The 20,804-nt window shown below is 41.4% G+C and overlaps 1 long non-coding RNA gene across 1 annotated transcript; it reads left to right on the forward strand.

The window, feature by feature from the left end:
- Nucleotides 1-719: 719 nt before the first annotated feature.
- LOC116358146 (uncharacterized) lies at nucleotides 720-14,702 on the forward strand. Its single transcript, XR_004206032.1, has 5 exons — nucleotides 720-6,301; nucleotides 6,390-6,451; nucleotides 12,097-12,268; nucleotides 12,382-12,517; nucleotides 12,625-14,702. It is a non-coding gene; the product is annotated as an uncharacterized LOC116358146 (long non-coding RNA).
- The last annotated feature ends 6,102 nt before the right edge of the window (nucleotides 14,703-20,804 follow it).

The following is a 20,804-nucleotide window of genomic DNA, read 5'->3' on the forward strand; positions in this document are numbered from 1 at the left end:
TCTGAGATCCTCCATTCTATATTCACTCAAAATATATGACACTTTTCTCCTTGTCCACCATCATCTCCTTCACCAGATCTTCCAGAAGGCTTGTGCAATCCCCCACTCCATATTTATGCATAATATGTTCCACTTTTTTTCTTGTCCACCATTTGACTGCGTGTCCAATACTGAACTAACTCTTCTTCTTTGGCAGCTGCTATATGTTAGTTCTCTTAACCTGCTATGTAAATATTAAACTGACCCCCGGTGCACCCTAGGGCCGATCTAAGCAATAATGGAGTGCTGATGTTACACCCATCGCTGTTAATTCCCCCCTTCTTTTGCAACCCTGACTTTCAGACACACTCCGAGCACAAATAGAACAATGAGCCAGATATTTCACCAGATGTATAAATATTAAGCATCCGGATGGCATTTCCACTCACTTCCAAATTGGGTGATGAGAGGAAGCCCAGTAGCCGACAAGTGGGAGAATGTGGACAGAGATTTTGGCCTACATTCTGCAAATTTTCTAATTGAAGAAATATTTGGTCTACATACAGTTTTCTGTTTCCCAAATTATAATCTGTTACAAACAGAGTGGACTGCGTTTTGTAGACTTTACCCTTTGCCAAAGTTAAAAATAAAAATACAATTAAAAGAAGCGTTTTTTAGGACTGCGAGGGCGAATTGAGTTATTGCACAGGCGCACATCAGGGTAGGCGTTCCCTAACGGAAAAATGCTAATAAATACTTTAACGGTCCAATAGGATCTCACTATCTCGGACTCAGAACATTCAGTTCAAATTTCCAAGAATAAGCTAACCGTTACCCACCTGGAAGATTAAGTACTTTACTGTAGCACCAACTTTTTTTCAAGTTCCAAACTGTCTTATGGAAGGCTAAGGGGGACCTGCAAAATCAAGGTAGCTACAGTAATAGCTAACTAACGTTAGCAAGCTTAGCGAGGCTATTTGATGTGAGCCACTATGACAAACAATAGGCTACTCCATGTACTGATAATTAATGTTCTGCAATCAATGCGCCCTTGCAAGTGGCATATTTGCCGTCAATATAGACCTCAATACATAGTTAGCTAGATGAGTTGGCTACTTGGTGGTACTCACAATACGCATTTGTTATGTGCCAAATCTCATTGGATTTAACGTTACTGCAGTGAGATGCAAGTTAGGCTTGTCAGTTAGCCTGAGGTTAGTTTGATAAACTGTGGGGGTAATTCAGGACACAAAGCACCCATTAGGTGTTGGGGTGTAATAAACAGTCATTTTTACAAGCAGACAGAGAAGTAGAGTGGGTGGACTCCCTTGGTCAGTTGGTGCAGGCCAAACCTTAAACTTGGAATCATCTGTAGTTACACCACTATATCTAATATTACTTAACCTATTTCCTCAGACTCTCACCATTTTCACTGTTATAAAAAGGACTTTATAAAAATAAATTGGATTGATATGCTTAAGGAGATAGGCCTGGTCAGCTACTTGGACATTACTAGGTCTAACCAAACTATATTTAAGTTGACCCTGGGTGTCACCCAGATAGCTAGTTTAGTCGGTGTGAGATGGATGTAGATATAAAGCCAGAGGAGGATGAGATGGAGATATCCCACCTGTCATTTTGTCTGACTCTTTTAATGCAAGTTATTCATATGCCGAAAATTGGTATGACACAACAAAACAAAGCCTTATTTGTGCTCCGTTAGAAGATACAAAATCAAGTGATAGGGAGATTAAAATTAATTCAACAACAGTTGGTGCTCCAGCTGTAAATGTGGGTGGTAAAGGTGTTGTCCATGTTCACACAGAACAGGATAACCCAAGCACCCCTGTAGGGAATTTAATCAAAGGTAAGCCATGTTTTTACATATCTCCCAATGATATTCAGATTGGAAAAGTATGTACCTGTTCTCAGTCGCAACATTAGGTTGCAGAAAGTGTTTATTTGGGAGGACAAATCAACCCAACTGCACAGATATTTAGCAGCTTTCAAATACAGCCACTAAACAATGATCAAGTGCTGACTGATTATGTTAATCTCCCAAGTCAAAGTATTGCCAAACCGTTTCTGATCATTTCACCTGCAATAGCAAGGGACAGTAATTTAACTCCAGTGATGCAAGCATGTCATATGAGGACTCACAGGCCTATTCTTCCAGCCTATTGTAAACCATTTACTTCTACCTCTGTTCAAGAGGAAGACTACGACGTTAAAATTAAAAAAAGAGGGAAGAAAATGGTCAAGGCACAAAAAGGGAGAAAATATGGAGATCTGTGGCGACATCGTGTTAATTACTCAAAACATATTTCGCAAAGGTCAGCTGGAAAAAAGTTGAAGGATCCATACTCCAACTGCAAGAAAATTGGCTTGAATTTCAATGTTGGGTCTGGATCCAATCAGAAACTAGATGTGCAGTTGCTGACTAAAGGTGTGATGGTTGAGGTTTTGCTAAAGAAGTTAATAGAGCTCAGCAGCATGTTGTCTGTGACATTCTAGAGTACAACTTTGATCTTGGTTTGCAAAAGCATCAAAGGTATGATTTTGCGACACGTACTATGCACAAATTAAGAGAATTGATGAGAATCCGAAAAACTGTTCTAGGAAAACCTGAATTGGTAATGGAGGTGTTTACCCTTCCTGATCCCAACACGATAAAAGGTTCAAAATATGCCCTTTCAACTGCAAAGAATTATGACCGTGTGTCAGAAAATCTTGAACCTGCTGACACGCTCTTAATGGACAAATCTCATCTGGACATCGTATCCAGACTTACTCAGCATTTCAAGACAGACAACCTGTTAACTGAGAAAGATGTAACGCCGTGTACTGGTGGAACGGCGTACAGCCTTGCAAGGGAACAAAACGGGCATCTAATGGCCTCTACAATATCAAAAACAATGAAGGACCCCTATCCCCTCTGTAAGAAAATAGGATTAGAACTTGATGTGAAATCCAATTTTGGGGCAAAAGAGAAATGTAATTTGGAATTATTGACCAACAGTGTAATGATTGAACTTGGTAATTTTGCCAAAGATGTTTGTGGAACTTACAAGCAAATTGTCATTGATGTCCTAGAGCACAATTTTGATCTTGATTTGCCTATTGAGAAAACCAAGCTGTCTACCTATATTATTACAAAGTTGAGACGAGTTGTTAAGAAAATGACATGCATGGCACATAGAAGGAAACCTCCATATTTAAAGGAATCATTCTCACTGGGGGTTGGCACAAGAAAGAAACCTGCAGTGATTTCCAGTAAAATGTAGGTCATTAACTCAATTGACTCAATTGTGTGGAAATATCAAGGACCGAAAAAAGTAACAGAAAGAAAACGATTCGATTTGAGAAGGAAAAAGGGAGAAAGAGCCACTTGCAAAGTAAGAGACACAAAGGCAGAGAAATTTCATAGAGGTAGACGGGTAGGCCTAGTTTCTCAGTCTGTGAAGAAACAGACCATCTCCAACGAGACTGGACTCACATTGTCAGCTGGAAAAACGAAGGTCCCTGTCAGCAAAATTAAAAAGGCAAACCTTTTTAAGCCTTTTGCAGAGAAAGTGGTGAAAAGCCTTTTGCAGAGAAAGTGGTGAAAAACTGCTACCCCTTGTGCAAAGAAGTAGGTGTGGAACTTGATGTGAGATCCAAACCACCATCCAAAACAAAACTTGACTCACAGTTACTGACAAATGGCGTAATGTATGAGGTTCATAAGTTTGCAAAAAATACAAAAAAGGCTTATATGTATACTGTCTATGATATACTGGAATATAATTTTGATCTAGATTTGCAAAATCAGAAACGCTGTCAATTTGCCATACATATTTCATCTAAACTGAAACGAATGGCTAAACGGAAACATGTCACAAATGAAGACTTTTCAAAAGAAGTGTTTATAATACCGCTTTTGACTAGACAATACAAGAAAAAAGAAGCTACTCCACCTGCAAGATTGTCAAAAAGACAATTGGATTTGAAAAGGATACAAGAGGCAGACGATACAGAGGAGAAGATTAACTATCAGAAGATGGTTAACAAGACCGGTTTGAAATATCTGGTCGCTGATGTATGGTCTCTGCATGCTGAAGAGATCATCTCTATCGAAACAGATGAAACTGTCAAGCTTGGCCAAGATAATGGACCCACTGACTTCTGCTTAAAGGAGTCTGACGTTCACCCTGGGGTCACAGAGCAAACCCCATACCCAGAGAACTACCAAGTTGACATTTGCAGGAAAATGATCAATGAAATTGTTACGAGTGGTGAAATGCAACAGATGAGATGGATTTTTGTAACCATTTCAAAGTGTTTTGGTGCTGGGACTGGTTCCGAAAAGAAATTTGAACAAATCCTCGCTGAATACAGATCAGACATCCTACCACTGATGGTTGAGAAACATTGTGGCTTTAGTTCCACTGAAAAGACAATGATGTGCCTTGTAAGTCAGCTCTTTTGTGGCTTACATTTGATTGATGGCTTTGCTCACCAGGCAAAAACAAGTCTTCTACTTTGGGAAAATATGATTTTAGGAGATAAGGAAGTAGGAGTCCATAGCTCCCCTAACATTGGGACAACAGAGTAGGAGTCTGGAACAGTGCGTTTGGTGAGTTCTGTGAGTGATGCTGTGCAAGAGCTTGGATGGGCAGAGGACGGTCAGCTTATTCCATTCGAAACCTTTTTGACCAGCAAAAAATAATTTGATGAAGTTCCTTTGTCTCTATCCATTGGACATAGAATTGATGGTCTGTTTCATAATTCTGCTGGGGTGTATAGCATCCATGATGATTTGGTTGAATTTACCAGTACGTACGGAGCTGAGAGTAGTTTGCTTGCCACAGTTGTTGCTGATTTGGAGGTTCAACAGTTCAAGGCCGGATGCAGAGCTCTGGGTCTGGTTTCAAAGCTTATCATTGATCCTCTCTGGAGAGCCTTAACTTTGAAGGGAAACGTGTTGGAGATGGAAGAAAGATACCAAACCCTTGTTACCAAACTCAAGGAATGGCAGGAAGATGGGAGAGACCTTGTTGAAGGAAATTCATGCTTGTTTGATGAAATTGAGGTACCCAAGAACCTTGTGTTTGACAGGCTTACCATGTGGACCGACACAGACTTTTTTGAGTTGACTGTTCAGATTGTTGAGTTGATCCTAGCCAGTTTTCTGAAGGTATGTTCTATGATGCTTCCAGTCGATTTAGAGCTCCTGACACAAAAGAATGATCGATTCAGAAAGGATTTGGCAATATTAGATCAATTGCAAAAAGCTAAGTCAAATGCAGTCAGTATTGCCATTGAAGGCATGGACATGTGCAAGAAGAATCACACTTGGGAATGGCTGTCCTTTTTGGATGAACCAAAAATAGTGTCAATGAGGAAAACATTCCAGACAGTGTAGGCAAAGGAAGAAGAAAAGCTCTCTGCCACACCTGCAGAAGAATGAAAATGGTAAAGGAATAGACATGACAGACAGAGTGAGTGAGTCTTTTACGTGTTTATTTATTTACTAATGAACCACAGTAGGACTATACAGGACATAACCTTTTTTTATAACAGGTTTAACTTTGCCCCTGTAACCTGGTGATGACATTGCCTATACAGCTCTTTCAAAAATGTTGCATGAACGTGATTTTCTTTCTAGCACCTTAACTTTTGTGTTCAGACTGGTGAAAGATAAACAGCAATGCAACCTCAGACAATAAGTAGATGCAAGTATAATATAGTTACACTATATACCTATTTTGTGATATATTGTATAGCCTAATGATGTTCAAACGCGGTGTCAGTGAATGTTGAATGTCAAATAACGCTTATCCATCATCCATGCTTCGGCTCAATGGTTGAATTTGCATATTTCCTTGGCCTTCTTTTGATGCCTGGTCTTCTTTTTGAAAAGACTAATTGAATGAAAAAAAATCTAATTTTGAAAGGAGACCAGTCATTATTTGAGTGTTATTAGCTTATTTCTGGACCATTTTTCCCCTCACTTTTTTGTATGACCATTGAATTGCCTACTTGAATGGTCATCTTAAATAGAAACAAGATGGAGAGCAAGGCTCTGAAAGTTGTCAACTTTTCCACTGTTCAAAATGAATCATGCTTTATTTTTTTAAATACCTTTTTTTAAATCATATTTTGGTAATCCGTTTTTGAGAGCCTGTTTTATCTCTATATTTTTGTTGGAGATCAAGATGTTTTCATTAGGACAAATGCACTGCAGTGCTTTTCTATCTGCTGCAACATTCAACGTTGCACATTTCTGTAGACTTCAGGAAGAACATGCTTTTATATATAAACATCAAATAATTTGCAAAAGGTGAGAGCTTCATTCCCTCAAACTATTCACTATTTAATTTAAGTAGCTCTTGTTTTTTACCATGACTATGCATTCTGTCTTTCTGCAGGCCGAGTTCCAGGTTTGTGATGTCCACCATGAGAGATTCTCATTAAAGTTGAACCAGTGACTGTGAGTACTGTATATTAGAGGTCTTCTCGGATCCTGAAATTTTGATCCAAACTGAATTGAATCTGTGAAATTCCCATCCGACACCGGACAGGACCCGCAATTTGTTTGTGTGAAAATCAAAGCCTGATCTGATTCAGGTCCAAGGTGTACCAGATCCGACCCAAATTATATCCGAAATGAGGGAGAATCTGATCCAGGTCTGTATCGAACCCATATGTATCCGAAAAATAAATAAATAAATGCTGTGCTTTATTGCTATGCAAGCCAGCAGAATTGTTTTGACTTGTCTGTTAGGCAGTGAACTTTAACGTTTCACATGCATTTTCTGTTGTAGGCTAAACTAAAGTAATATAGCTTAATATTTTCATAAATGACATCCCTAATTTTAAAATGTCAACACAATATGAAGGGAAGAGGTATGTGTGGCGAAGACGCACTAGTCGGCTGTCTCTCTCCAGAATGGCTCTCAGTCTCCCGCTTTTTCGTGCACATTCATTGTTTCATTGTGAATTGTTTGCCCTTTGTTCATGTTTATTTGTATCTTTTTTTCTTGAGCACACATAAAGTATCTGGCCTGTACGCAAATGTAGGCCTATAAATATTCCCATATGGGGATGTCTGATAGTAATTCTGATTGTCTTAACTCACCACCACTTATGAGCTGCAGCGCTTCTGTGTTTTCTTTCCGTCACCTCACACAAAGTCAACAGAGTGTTTTACATCCATTGCGAATGACAATAGTTCCTCACTGTATTTCAAAAATCTTTCCAACACTCTCCTTCTCGATAGGCCTAAGTAACCACAGCACGTCTCAGTGTGAAATAGCAACAGATTGCTCATCCCAAATCTCCAGTAGAAATGTCATGAATTAGTCTACCTGAACACTTCTCCCTTGTGCAAATACAGCTGTGTCTGTTCGGAGCTCATTGGCGAGGGGAAACAGTGAGTTGAAACAATGTTTCCTGTAGCGAGTACTTAAGCCAGACAGAGTGAGAGGCAGACAAGCGGAGGAGAGAGATTAATGCAATTGACTGAACCAAATGCCATGCATTCATCTTCAAATATAATTTAGGATCTTTTCGGTATTTAATATATTTTCAGACATATCAGAGGTCTGTAGCCAACGAGCGTGATCTGACCCGGGATCCGAGGGTCAACTACACAATAACGGGTCGGATCCTAGGTAATGGGTTCGGGTATATCCGTAAAGACCTCTGCTGTGCATCCCTGCCTCTTTTGGACAAAGCACCCCTTTTCAGATCTGTCTGAAGGTGATGGCCCTTTACAAGTCTCCTATGGCAACATAAACAATGGAGTAATATGTCCATAGCTTAGGGCATTATGTCCCTAGCTTTTTGGTTAAGAAAGTTTTTATTAATATTACGTTGATTCTTTGAAAATAAAAGGGTCGGCTTTGTTTCATTAATAGGCTTTGTTTCAAAAATACTGGAATATCTTAGACTTTGGCTTTAGCTTTAACCCTATAGTAAAATAAAATCTTATGAAGCTCATTTTGTCCTTTTGTCCTCTAACATAGCGTGCTGAGATGTCTCCTGTGTTTGATTGTAGGCTTTCTTAGTTGTTCTTACAGTTAATACAAGTAACATGTTGATGGCGTTTGAATAAGTTTGCTGTTTGCTATATACAAGGGGTACCAGTATTGAGTAGATGTGCAGGAGTATGAGGTAATGGAGGTAAATACTGTATGTAATTTTTATTTATTTATTTAACTAGGCAAGTCAGTCAAGAACAAATTCTTATTTACAATGATGATGCTGGGCCAATTGTGCGCCGCCCTATGGGTTCCCAATCACGGCGGTTGTGATACAGCCTTGAATCAAACCAGGGTCTGTAATGACGTAATGGGTCCTGTTGGTTCCAGAATTAGTGCATCAGTACCACTTGCCGTGCGGTAGCGGAGAGAACAGTTTATGACTTGGGTGGCTAGAGTCTTTGACCATTTTTAGGGCCTTTCTCTTACACAGCCTGGTACAGAGGTCCTGGTAGGGAGCTCGGCCCCAGTGATGAACTGGGCCGCCCGCCTGAACTACCCTAGTGTTTTGCGGTCGGATGCCCAAGCAGTGCCGTTCCAAGCGGTGATGCAGCCAGTCAAGATGTTCTCAATGGTGCAGCTGTATAACTTTTTTAGGATCTGAGGTCCCATGCCAAATCTTTTCAACCTCCTGAGTGGGAAGAAGTGTTGTAGTACCCTCTTCACGACTGTGTTGGTGTGTTTGAACCATGATAAATCCTTAGTAATGTGGACACCAAGGAACTTGAAGCTCTCGACCTGCTCAACTACAGCCCTGTCGATGTGAATGGGGGCGTGCTCGGCCCTCCGTTTCCTGGAGGCCATGATCATCTCCTTTGTCTTGCTGATCTTGGGAGAGGTTGTTGTCCTGGCACCACACTGCCAGGTCTCCTCCCTATAGGCTGTCTCATCATCGCCGGTGAGGCTTACCACCGCTGTGTCGTCGGCAATTTTAATGATGGTGTTGGAGACTTGCGCGGCCATGCAGTAGTGGGTGAAGAGGGAGTACAGGAGGGGACTAAGCATGCACCTCTGAGGGGCCCCTATGTTGATGGTCAGCGTGGCAGATGTGTTGTTGCCTTTTCTCACCACTAAGAGACTGTGGTAGGAGACAGACCATTGAGGGAGTGGCCTCCCATCCCGCATATTGTCAATCTAAGGTTATGTTATGTAGACACAGATAATGATTTGACAACTAGCCATAATTCTATCCGCCTGATTCCTGCTTACAAGCGAAAACTAAAGTAGAAAGCACCAATGACTCGTTCAATAAAACAGCGGTCAGATGAACAGATGCTAAGCTACAGGACTGTTTTGCTGGCACAGCCTGGAATAGGTTCCAGGATTCTTCCAATGGCATTGAGGAGTACACCACATCCGTCACTGGCTTCATCAATAAGTGCATCGATGACGTCGTCCCCACAGTGACTGTACGTACTTACCCCAACCAGAAGCCATGAATTGCAGACAACATCCGCACTGAGCTAAAGGGTAGAGCTGCCGCTTTCATGGAGCGGGACTCTAACCAGGAAGTTTATAAGAAATCCCACTATGCCCTCCGACGCACCACCAAACAGGCAAAGCGTCAATGCAGGACTAAGATGGAATCGTACTACACCAGGACTGACGCTCATCGGATGTGGCAGGTCTTGCAAACTATTACAGACTACGAAGGGAATTATAGCCGTGAGCTACCCAGGGACACGAGCCTACCAGGTGAGCTAAATTACTTCTATGCTTGCTTCGATGCAAGTAACACTGAAACATGCCTGAGAGCATCAGCTGTTCCAGACAACTGTGTGATCACGCCCTCCGTAGCCGATATGAGTAAGATCTTTAAACAGGTGTTGTGGAAAAATCCTACGCAGGGACACTCGAAGTCAATCTTAAATTAATAATTGTTTATTGTCAGCGTGCTGGAGTGGTTCCAACGAACTCAATGCACCATAGTACACATGTCAATCAGGAGCTCTCCTTGGGCAGACCCAAAAGTTGTCTTATATACGGCAATACACAGACAAGTTATATTTGCAGAATTTAGCATAATTAATTAATCATTACTATTTTGTTTCATTCATGTGACTGACCAATACTGTTTCACAACATGTGACAGACCAACACCTCACGAGGCTTCTCCTCTCTAAGCTGAGACCTTTAAACTGAGATATCTTTTGTTCGTTCTCGAAACAACGTCTGGGCATACTGCCAAATTGCAGCTACTGATAGTGAGGATTTGTACAGTCAGCCACTTGCATGAACACAGAAATTGATTTATAATTAATTTCTGTGTTTTATTCATGTGCCATTCTATAAGAAAAGCACAAACATTAACATTTCCATTACACAGGGCAACATTTACAAGGCCGCAGCGCCAGACGGATTACCAGGACATGTACTCGAAGCATGCGCTGACCAGCTGGCAAGTGTCTTCACTGACATTTTCAACCTGTCCCTGACTGAGTCTGTAATTCCAACATGTTTCAAGCACACCACCTGTGCCAAAGAACACTAAGGTAACCTGCCTAAATGACTACCGACCCGTAGCACTCACGTCTGTAACCATGAAGTGTTTTAAAGGCTGGTCATGACTCACAACAATACCATTATCCCAGAAACTCTAGACAAACTCCAATTTGCATACCGCCCCAACATATGCACAGATGATGCAATCTCTATTGCACTGAACACTGCCCTTTCCCACCTGGACAAAAGGAACACCTACGTGAGAATGCTATTCATTGACTACAGCTCAGCGTTCAACACCATAGTGCCCGCAAAGCTCATCACTAAGCTAAGGACCCTGGGACTAAACACGTCCTTCTGGAACTGGATCATGGACTTCCTGGCGGGCCGCCCCCATATGTTAAGGGTAGATAACAACACATCCGCCACGCTGATTCTCAACATGGGGACCCCTCAGGGTTGCGTGCTCAATCCCCTCCTGTACTCCCTGTTCACTCATGACTGCATGGCCAGGCACAATTCCAACACCATCATTAAGTTTGCTGATTTCAACAGTGATTTCAACTGATCACCAACAACGATGAGACAGCCTATAGGGAGGAGGTCAGACACCTAGCCGTGTGGTGCCAGGACAACAACCTCTCCCTCAATGTGATCAAGACAAAGGAGATGATTGTTGACTACAGGAAAAGGAGGACCGAGCACTCCTCCATTCTCATCGACGGGGCTGTAGTTGAGCAGGTTGAGAGCTTCAAGTTCCTTGGTGTCCACATCAACAACAAACTATCATGGACCAAACACACAGTCATAAAGAGGGCAAGACAAAGCCTATTCCCTCTCAGAAGACTGAAAAAAATTGGCTTAGATCCTCAGATCCTCAAAAGGTTATACAGCTGCACCATCGAGAGCATCCTGACTGGTTGCATCACTGCCTGGTATGGCAACTGCTCGGCCACCGACCGCAAGGCACTACAGAGAGTAGTGTGTACGGCCCAGTGCATCACTGGGGCCAATCTTCCTGCCATCCAGGACCTCTATACCAGGCGGTGTCAGAGGAAGACTCCAGCCACCCTAGTCATAGATTGTTCTCTCTGCTACCGCACGGCAAGTGTTACCAGAGCACCAAGTCTAGGTCCAAAAGGCTTCGCAATAGCTTCTACCCCCAAGCCATAAGACTCCTGAACAGTTAATCAAATTGCTACCCAGACTATTTGCATTGCTTGACCCCCCTCACGTTATTTTATGCTGCTGCTACTCTCTGTTTATTATCTATGTATCGTCACTTTAACTACATGTACATATTACTTACATGTACATATTACCTCAATTACCTCGACTAACCGGTGCCCCCGCACATTGACTCTGTACCAGTACCCCCTGTATATTTTACTGCTGCTCTTTAATTATTTGTTACATGTATTTTTTACTTAGCTATTTTTTTACTAAACACTTATTTTTCTTAACTGCATTGTTGGTTAAGGGCTTGTAAATCTGCATTTCACTAAGGTTGTATTTGGCGCATGTGACAAATAAAACTCATTTGTGTGTGTATATATATATATATATATATATATATATATACTGTGATGTTCTCTTGGTTTTATCTTCCCAGTTTCAACAAAACTTTGATGTGTGCCGTGTCCCTGTGCAGAGTCTCAGATGGGGAGCTGGACCTCTTGAAGACCAAGCTAGACTGGCAGGCCTGTGGATCTCTTGTTCTGGGCTACTAAGAGGTGCTGCCAGAACTGGACTCGGCACTATCAATTCACAGACCACCACCTACAGCCCCTGCATACAAACCTGCACATAGGACAAGTGCTGGGGTGAGTATGTTTTAGTTTGTGTGTGTGTGTGTCCATCGATCCATTTTGTGTAGGTAAGTATTGTCTGATCAGTTATTGACCACTCCTTCTCTTCCTCTCTTCCTGTGTTGTAGCCTCAGTCACAACGTCATCACTGATGCTCTGACTGAAACTAGCCTACACCAACTGGTCTTTGCCAACTGTTCCACTAACCTACCGTATAGTGTGCATTGGAGTGCTTGCCTGTGATTGAGAAAGCGTGCGATGTAGGTAGGTAGTGAGTGAAGGCAGGGAGAGGGGCGGTCTCTTTTACTTGATGTAACTGTTGGAGGAGGGTGATCTGTTCGGTAATGATGAATAATATACTTTCTCTACAGCCTCTTCAACAACAGACTTGCAAACAGAACATCCTTCCTGACACACAAGACAAGAGTTCTGAGGTCTTGTAATGAGGGATGAGAGGACTGCCAATAGATTAAACTGATTCATTACTTTGATCAGTCCTACTTTCAACACTTCATAATAAAAATGTACTCTGATTGCCCACTTAGGCTTGCATGGATTTCAGTGGAGTTAAACATGACACATGCAGTGTCACTGTTTCGGGGCTACGAGAAGGGGTCGAGAAGGGGCTACGAGAAGGGGTCGATTTGGAATTCAGCACTGTCCATGGGTTGACCGACCTGAACCTTTTTTTTTTCTTAAATGCTTTTTTTTTCTTCACAGTACAGCTGGAAATGTAAAGATTGAAATATAGTAGGGGCATAGACAGAGGGTGGCCGAGGTGGGGCCCAATCCCTGTTGCCAGGGGGCCCAATCCCTGTTGCCAGGGGGTATATCTGGTACAGAGTCGGGGAGCTTAGACCACTATACTAGACTCCGTCATGACTGACCTGCACTTTTTACCAGAACAGGAATACTGTGTTCATCAGATTCTCCTCACTGTAAAACTCAGAATGGTCTGAGGGACCACAGACTCACAAAACATTGTAGCTCACCTGACTGGAAAACACAGCTCTTGGTGGTGCCAATGTCTGACATGAAACAAAAATTAAAACACAACAGATAATTGCTCTCTACTTCCTACCACAATCTTATATATTACATACTTAGAATACACTCATATTAGGCCTATTTCTCTTTGGTTGGGGAATTCAATGGAATTCAAGTGGACTAGCTACCACTATGGCATTTTGATGTTATGGCGCCAGCGCTGGCTGGCTGAGAAGACAAGTAAATGGGCTAATAGCTGGCAGGGCAATTTGAGTTTTTCCAACTTTGTATTACCGTATCAAATAATTTAATGAAGGTAGAAAAATAACTTTATATCAGTGTTATGCATGTTGTTCAAGCGTGTAACTGCCCTCTCATTCGCTAGAATGGTCCCACCTGATCTCGCCTCCTCCCGACTTCCTTCCATCTTTGAAGACATGTATTTTCATTGTTAGAGTGGCCACTTGAGTATCTTATCTATATAATTGTCATGACTGTCGCTCCTTGGTGAGGATTAAAGGTGCCGGATCAGCTAGGCCAATGGCTGACAGCCAAACTCTCTCTCTCCTGGGGGAGTTGGCCCGGTTTTATGATTTAACGACCGGATTGTAAATACCTGGCAGAAACTCTCCCTTTGGCTCTGCAGTATTGAATGTCTGAGTGTTACAGAGAGACTCTTGCTAAAAACTTTAACATCCAAAGATTTGACATTGGAACATTAGTTTTGAAATCCAAACGCTTGGAATGGTTGGTGGGTTTATTATTTTGATGGTGTAACATTGTAACTTTAAGAGCTTTCACAATGTATTGATCAGATTTGCATCTAAATGTTGTATAAAATAAATGATTAAGTATAAGAATACTGTTGTGAAGATAAAATATGATTTTAGCCTTCTAAATGAGAATTGTTTTTCATATAAACATTTACTAAGTCAGTAACCACGTCCACATGAGCACAGACTTCGTGTCAGCATGATGGAACGCCCCTTTTTATGGTTAAATCTCTACAGTTGGGTAATTTAAAGTAGTCTATGTAGAACAAAAGAAGAACAGTTCCCTATCACCACTGTGATACACCTCTGATGGATCCATTCTAACGAACACTCCAGAACAAAAGAAGCCTACAACTAGAAATTGTGACCTCTGGTGGGCCACCAGAGACTTACAGCGAGCCACCGCATTGAACTATTGAGTTCAACAGAGAGACGACAGAGAAAGACATCTACGCGTAAATATGTATTGCATTCCTTTTCTGAATGAGTGGTTGTTAGGGTACTAAATATCCATATTTACAGTGAGTGTGTTTTTCAACTGTATGTACGATAATTCCACTCTCTTTGTCTCTCCTGCTCCTTATCTTTCCCCACCCCCTTTCCATTGTGTAACAAGCTGTCATATCGGGTTAGTCCACTAGGGACTGTGTTTCATTGCATTACGTTAGTAATAAATAATCTACACTGTGTGTGTGTATTTCTGTGTGATTATTTAGTGAGTTAGTAAATAAATGAGCCAATTTGTGTATCGCTGAATCATCACTTAGGCTAGGGTTCGTGCAGATTTACGAGATCAACGACATTCAGAAGGAGACAGGTAATAAATAATACATGAAAGTGACTGTTATAGGATATATTCATATCTATAGATTGAGATTAATTCAGGAGATAATAAATTGTTAAATAAGTTTTCCCGTTGTGCCCCAAGTTACTAACGAGTTGTTACATGATTAATTATTTTTATTTTCTTACCCCTTTATCTCCCCAATTACGTGGTATCCAATTGTTGTAGTAGCTACTATCTTGTCTCATCGCTACAACTCCCGTATGGGCTCGGGAGAGACGAAGGTTGAAAGTCATGCGTCCTCCGATACACAACCCAACCAGCCGTATTGCTTCTTAACACAGCGCGCATCCAACCCGGAAGCCAGCTGCACCAATGTGTCGGAGGGTACACCGTGCACCTGGCAACCTTGGTTAGCGCGCACTGCGCCCGACCCGCCACAGGCGTCGCTGGTGCGCGATGAGACAAGGACATCCCTACCGACCAAGCCCTCCCTAACCCGGACGATGCTAGGCCAATTGTGCGTCACCCCACGGACCTCCCGGTCGCGGCCAGTTATGACAGAGCCTGGGTGCGAACCCAGGGACTCTGATGGCACAGCTGGCGCTGCAGTACAGCACCCTTAACCACTGCGCCACCCGGGAGGCTGTTACATGATTAATTGAATCACATAATAATTCAACATAATTGATTTGATTAAAAACAGTCATCACATTAATGATAGTCACGTCACAACATAATAGATACTCCCAACTTCCCACTTGTTTTTTGTTTTCTTCTGTTGGCTAACATGCTGACTAGACCAGGCATGCGTGTGCCATCGTGTGCATGTTGATTTTGTCCCGACGCGAACAGGACACGCAGGTTGAAATATCAAAACGAACTCTGAACCAACTGTATCAATTTGGGGACAGGTCAAAATGCATGAAACATTCATGGCCATTTAGCTAGCTAGCTAATTTGTCCTGGGATATAAACTTTGGGTTGTTATTTTATCTGAAATGCACAAGGTCCTCTACTCTGACAATTAATCCACAGATAAAAGGGTGAACCTAGTTGGTTTCTAGTAATCTCTCCCTTCAGTCTTCTTCTTTGGATTTTATATAGAGGTTTGCAACCAACTTTATGGTGCATTACCACCACCAACTGGACTTGAGTGTGGACCTCATTTCATCTTTCAATCACCCACATGGGGTATATGCTCCTAAAACCCAATGAGGAGGCGGGACTTGCAGCGACTCATGCGTCAAAAAATAGAAACAAGTTCTATTTTAGACCAGACGCTCATTGAAGCGAGCAAGCCGTTTGGATAAAATTATTGAATAACATGTATGTGTACCTTTATTTTGCAACACTCGCGCACGTAACTTTTAACAGGTGTGCCTTGTTAAAAGTTCATTTGTGGAATATTTTTTCTTCTTAATGCGTTTTAGGCAATCAGTTGTGTTGTGACAAGGTAGGGTTGGTACACAGAAGATAGACTATTTGGTAAAAGACCAAGTCTATATTATGGCAAGAACAGCTCAAATAAGCAAAGAGAAACGACAGTCCATCATTACTTTAAGACATGAAGGTCAGTCAATCTTGAAAGTTTCAAGAACTTTGAAAGTTTCTTCAAGTGCAGTGGCAAAAACCATGAAGCGCCATGATGAAACTCTCATGAAGCGCCATGATGAAACTCTCATGGCTCTCATGAGGACCGCCACAGGAAAGGAAGACCCAGAGTTACTTCTGTTGCAGAGGATAAGTTCATTAGAGTTACCAGCCTCAGAAATTGCAGCCCAAATAAATGCTTCACTGGGTTCAAGTAACAGACACATTTCAAGATCAACTGTTCAGAGGAGACTGCGTGAAACAGGTCTTCATGGTCGAATTGCTGCAAAGAAACCACTACTAAAGGACACCAATAAGAATGTCATGACTCTCTCCTTGGAGAGGACCAAAAGGACTCATCGGCTAGGCAAATGTTAGAAGATAGCCAGAACCCCCTCTCCTGGGGGAGTTGGGACGGTTTTATTACTTAACGGCCAGTCGTAAACTTTCTCTCTCTTGCCCCTGCAGTATGGAGAAATTAAAAATCCCTGTGTTACAACAGAGAGAGACTGCCAAAACTTCTAACATCAAACAATCAACATTGGGACAATATATTTCAAAATCCAAATATTGGGAATTATGACAGATGGAATATAGAAAATTAATGTCTATTTTGTGATGTCATTAAAATTATCAGAAAGACGTCATGACGGAAACATTGTAACTTTAAAAGCTTTCACAATATATATATCAGATTTACATCTAAATGTTGTAAACTTATGATTTAATATGAAATTCGTTGTGAAAAGATAGAAATGTGATTTTAGCCTTCTAAATGAGAATTGTTTTTCTTGCAAAACTTGTGCCAGTCAGTAGCTATGCCCAAGTGAGCTCAGAGTTTGTGTCAACATGATGGAACCGCCTTTCAGGCTGGAGTGCTTTCAAGTACTCGTAACGAAATGTACATTAGACCAAGGAGGCGGATGGTTTAAGCCGGATGTCACAAAATGGTTAAAACTACATAACCAGAAAATGTTAAGACGCTCTGAAACTCACGACGAGTGAAGAAGTTGAAGACTAGACCAAAACATTCCCAGTCGGCAGTTAGTATGTAAAGTTTCTGGTCTTGTAGTTTTTGTCCGTCCCGCTCTTTGTCTTTCCCCACCTCTTTCCATTGTGTAACAAGCCGTCATATCGGGTTAGTCCACCAGGGACTTTTCATTGCATTATGTTAGCAATCAATATAACCTATACCGTGTGTGTGTATTTATGTAATTATGTGTGATTGTTTAGTTAGTAAATAAATAATTAAGCCAATTTGTGTATCGCTGATTCATAACTTAGGCTAGGGTTTGTGCAGATATCCAAGGATTATGCAACACTCAGAATGAGACTGATATGAGGAAATGATTGATTGATGACTGGTATGATATCCATATATTCTTGAGTTAATTCAGGAAACATAATTACTAATTCATTAATTGTTACATGATTAATTTAATTGAGTAATAAATAAACATAGGAGGTAATTATTCAATGAATAGCAGTCATCATATTAATGATAGTCACGTCACAACAAGAAGACTTGCTTGGTCCAAGAAACATAAGCAATGGACATTAGACCGGTGTTTATCTGTCCTTTGGTCTGATGAGTTCAAATTAGAGATGTTTGGTTCCAACTGCCATGTCCTTCTGAGATGCAGAGTAGGTGAACGGATGACCTCCGCATGTGTGGTTCCCACTGTGAAGCATGGAGGAGGAGGTGTGAGGGTGCTTTGCTGGTGACACTGTCATGATTTATTTAGATTTCAAGGCACACTTAACCAGCACGACTACCACAGCATTCTGCAGCGATACGCCATCCCATCTTGTTTGCTATTAGTAGGACGATCATTTGTTTTTCAACAGGACAATGACCCAACACACCTCCAGGCTGTGTACGGGCTTTTTAACCTCTCTGAACCACCCATCCCGGATCCGGTATAATTGTCATCAGCAACGCTGAATAGCATAGCGCCACAGTCAAATAATATAAATAATAATATACTAGAAAATATTCATGAAATCACAAGTGCAATATTGCAAAACACAGTTTAGCCTTTTGTTAATCCACCTGTCATCTCAGATTTTGAAATTATGCTTTACAGTGAAAGCAATACAAGAGTTTGTGTAAGTTTATCAATCGCTCGACAAAACAATAAGTACACCTAGCATCATGTAACTTAGTCACGAAAATCAGAAAATCAATCAAATTAATCGTTTACCTTTGATTGATCTTCTGATGTTTTCACTCACGAGACTCCCAGTTAGACAACAAATGTTCCTTTTGTTCCATAAAGATATTTTTTATATCCAAATACCTCTGTTAGTTTGGTGCGTTATGCCCAGGAATCCACCGGAAAGAGCGGTCACGACAACGCAGACAAAAATTCCAAATTATATCCATAATGTCCACAGGAAAATGTCAAACGCTTTTTATAATCATTCCTCAGGGTGTTTTTCAAATATCTATTTGATAATATCAACTGGGACAGTTGGCTTTTCACTAGGACCGGGAGTAACAATGGCCGCCTCACTTTTGCGCACAACTCACTCTGAGAGCCCCCACCTATCCACTTACGCAATGTGGTCGTTCACGCTCATTCTTCAAAATAAAATCCTGAAACTAGGTCTAAAGGTTGTTGACACGTTAGGGAAGCCATAGAAAAAGGAATCTGGTTGATATCCCTTTAAATGGGCAATAGGGATGCATAACAACAGAGAGGTTTCAAAAACAGGGGCACTTCCTGATTGGATTTTCCTCAGGTTTTAGCCTGCAATATCAGTTCTGTTTAACTCACAGATAATAATTTTACCGTTTTGGAAACTTTAGAGTGTTTTCTATCCTAATCTGTCAATTATATGCATATTCTAGCATCTGGTCCTGAGAAATTTACCTTGGGAACATTATTTTTCCATACATAAAAATAGTGCCCCCTAGCTTCAAGAGGTTATTAACCAAGAAGCAGAGTGATGGAGTGCTGCATCAGATGACCGGGCCTCCATAATCACCCAACCTCAACCCAATTGAGATGGTTTGGGATGAGTTGGACCACAGAGTAAAGGAAAAGCATAAAACAAGTGCTCAGCATATGTGAGAACTCCTTCAAGACTGTTGGAATAGCATTCCAGGTGAAGCTGATTGACAGAATGCCAAGAGTGCGCAAAGCTGTCATCAAGGTGGCACACAGACACTTGTCATATGAATAGAAATGATAGATAAAATGTATCGATGCTCATCAACCATTGGACATAAACATTACACAAGTTGGAAATTTCTAATTCAACAATGAGTAGTTTGGAAGGAATCAGTGGCTCCTGCCTGCTATTCAGTGGAGGGGGTGCGTGGTCCAAGTCTGGGTTTCATTTTCCAAGCTTAAGATAAACATTAGGATAAACATTCACACGCAACACCATAGGCCAGAAAATGTTGAATACACTGGTCATGCTGTCAATCCAGCATGACTTCTGCCCCATTCAAAACAACTGGAAATCTCAGACTTCAGTGAGTTCAAGACAACTGGTGATTCAGAAAGCCACGAGCTCCGACTGGGAAAATAGGTTTTGAATGGTCATCCAACTCGGAATTTGCCCACAAGAAGGACCGCACCATCTTTCTGTTCAAGTGAGCACAGCACAACAAGGTGACTCCAGAAATGTATTGTATGCCGCTGCATAAATAATGTAATATGACAGGGAGATATGTATACTGTAGCTAAGAAAGTAATACTTAGTGTGTGTAGTAAGCTGTTAGTAGCCCATGTGCCTCACCCTAATTGTGGTCCCTTTCCCCCTCATAACGTAGCCTAATGTTCTGACTTGGTGGTGTACATGCAGCCTATAGCCTGTTTTAGAGAATCGTCATCAAATATTGTAAGAGCTTTCATTGCCTGCTTATATGCCCTCTTTATTTATCCTACGGTTCTGACTTGGTGCACAGGGAAAATACTGTAAGAACGGCCAATGTTCGGAATTCTGTCGCTGTACATTTCAAAAGTGCTAAACAAATAGTTATATTGACTACGTCGTCCTAGCTCGCTCATTAATGTCTTTAGTGAAACTACGGATCGCCTCTTATCCGCTCATCGTTCCCTTATGCCATAGTTTGTACATCTCAATTGTCAGTAGAAACCACATTTATTTAAGCAAGTCAGTCATTTCAGCTAAGCTTTTTAAAAAGGCAGTGAATGAGGCTGAATGAACTCTTTCAGCGCCAGACAAGGCTCCACTGATGGCCAGGTGTAGCAGTGATAAGGATTCACTCCATGGTGCTGAAAAGAAAGCTCTGCTGTTGGGACAGCTTTATGTAGGCCCTAACAGTTTGTGGGCAGCGTTTCTCACCATTATAGTGCATTTAATCTATTGTTTAGTGTTGTGGCTTTACTGGCATACATCTAAACAAAAATTGGGAGTTTGTCCCCCAAGATTTACATGC

The sequence above is a fragment of the Oncorhynchus kisutch genome, linkage group LG3 (assembly GCF_002021735.2).
Source record: "Oncorhynchus kisutch isolate 150728-3 linkage group LG3, Okis_V2, whole genome shotgun sequence".
NCBI lineage: Eukaryota > Metazoa > Chordata > Actinopteri > Salmoniformes > Salmonidae > Oncorhynchus > Oncorhynchus kisutch.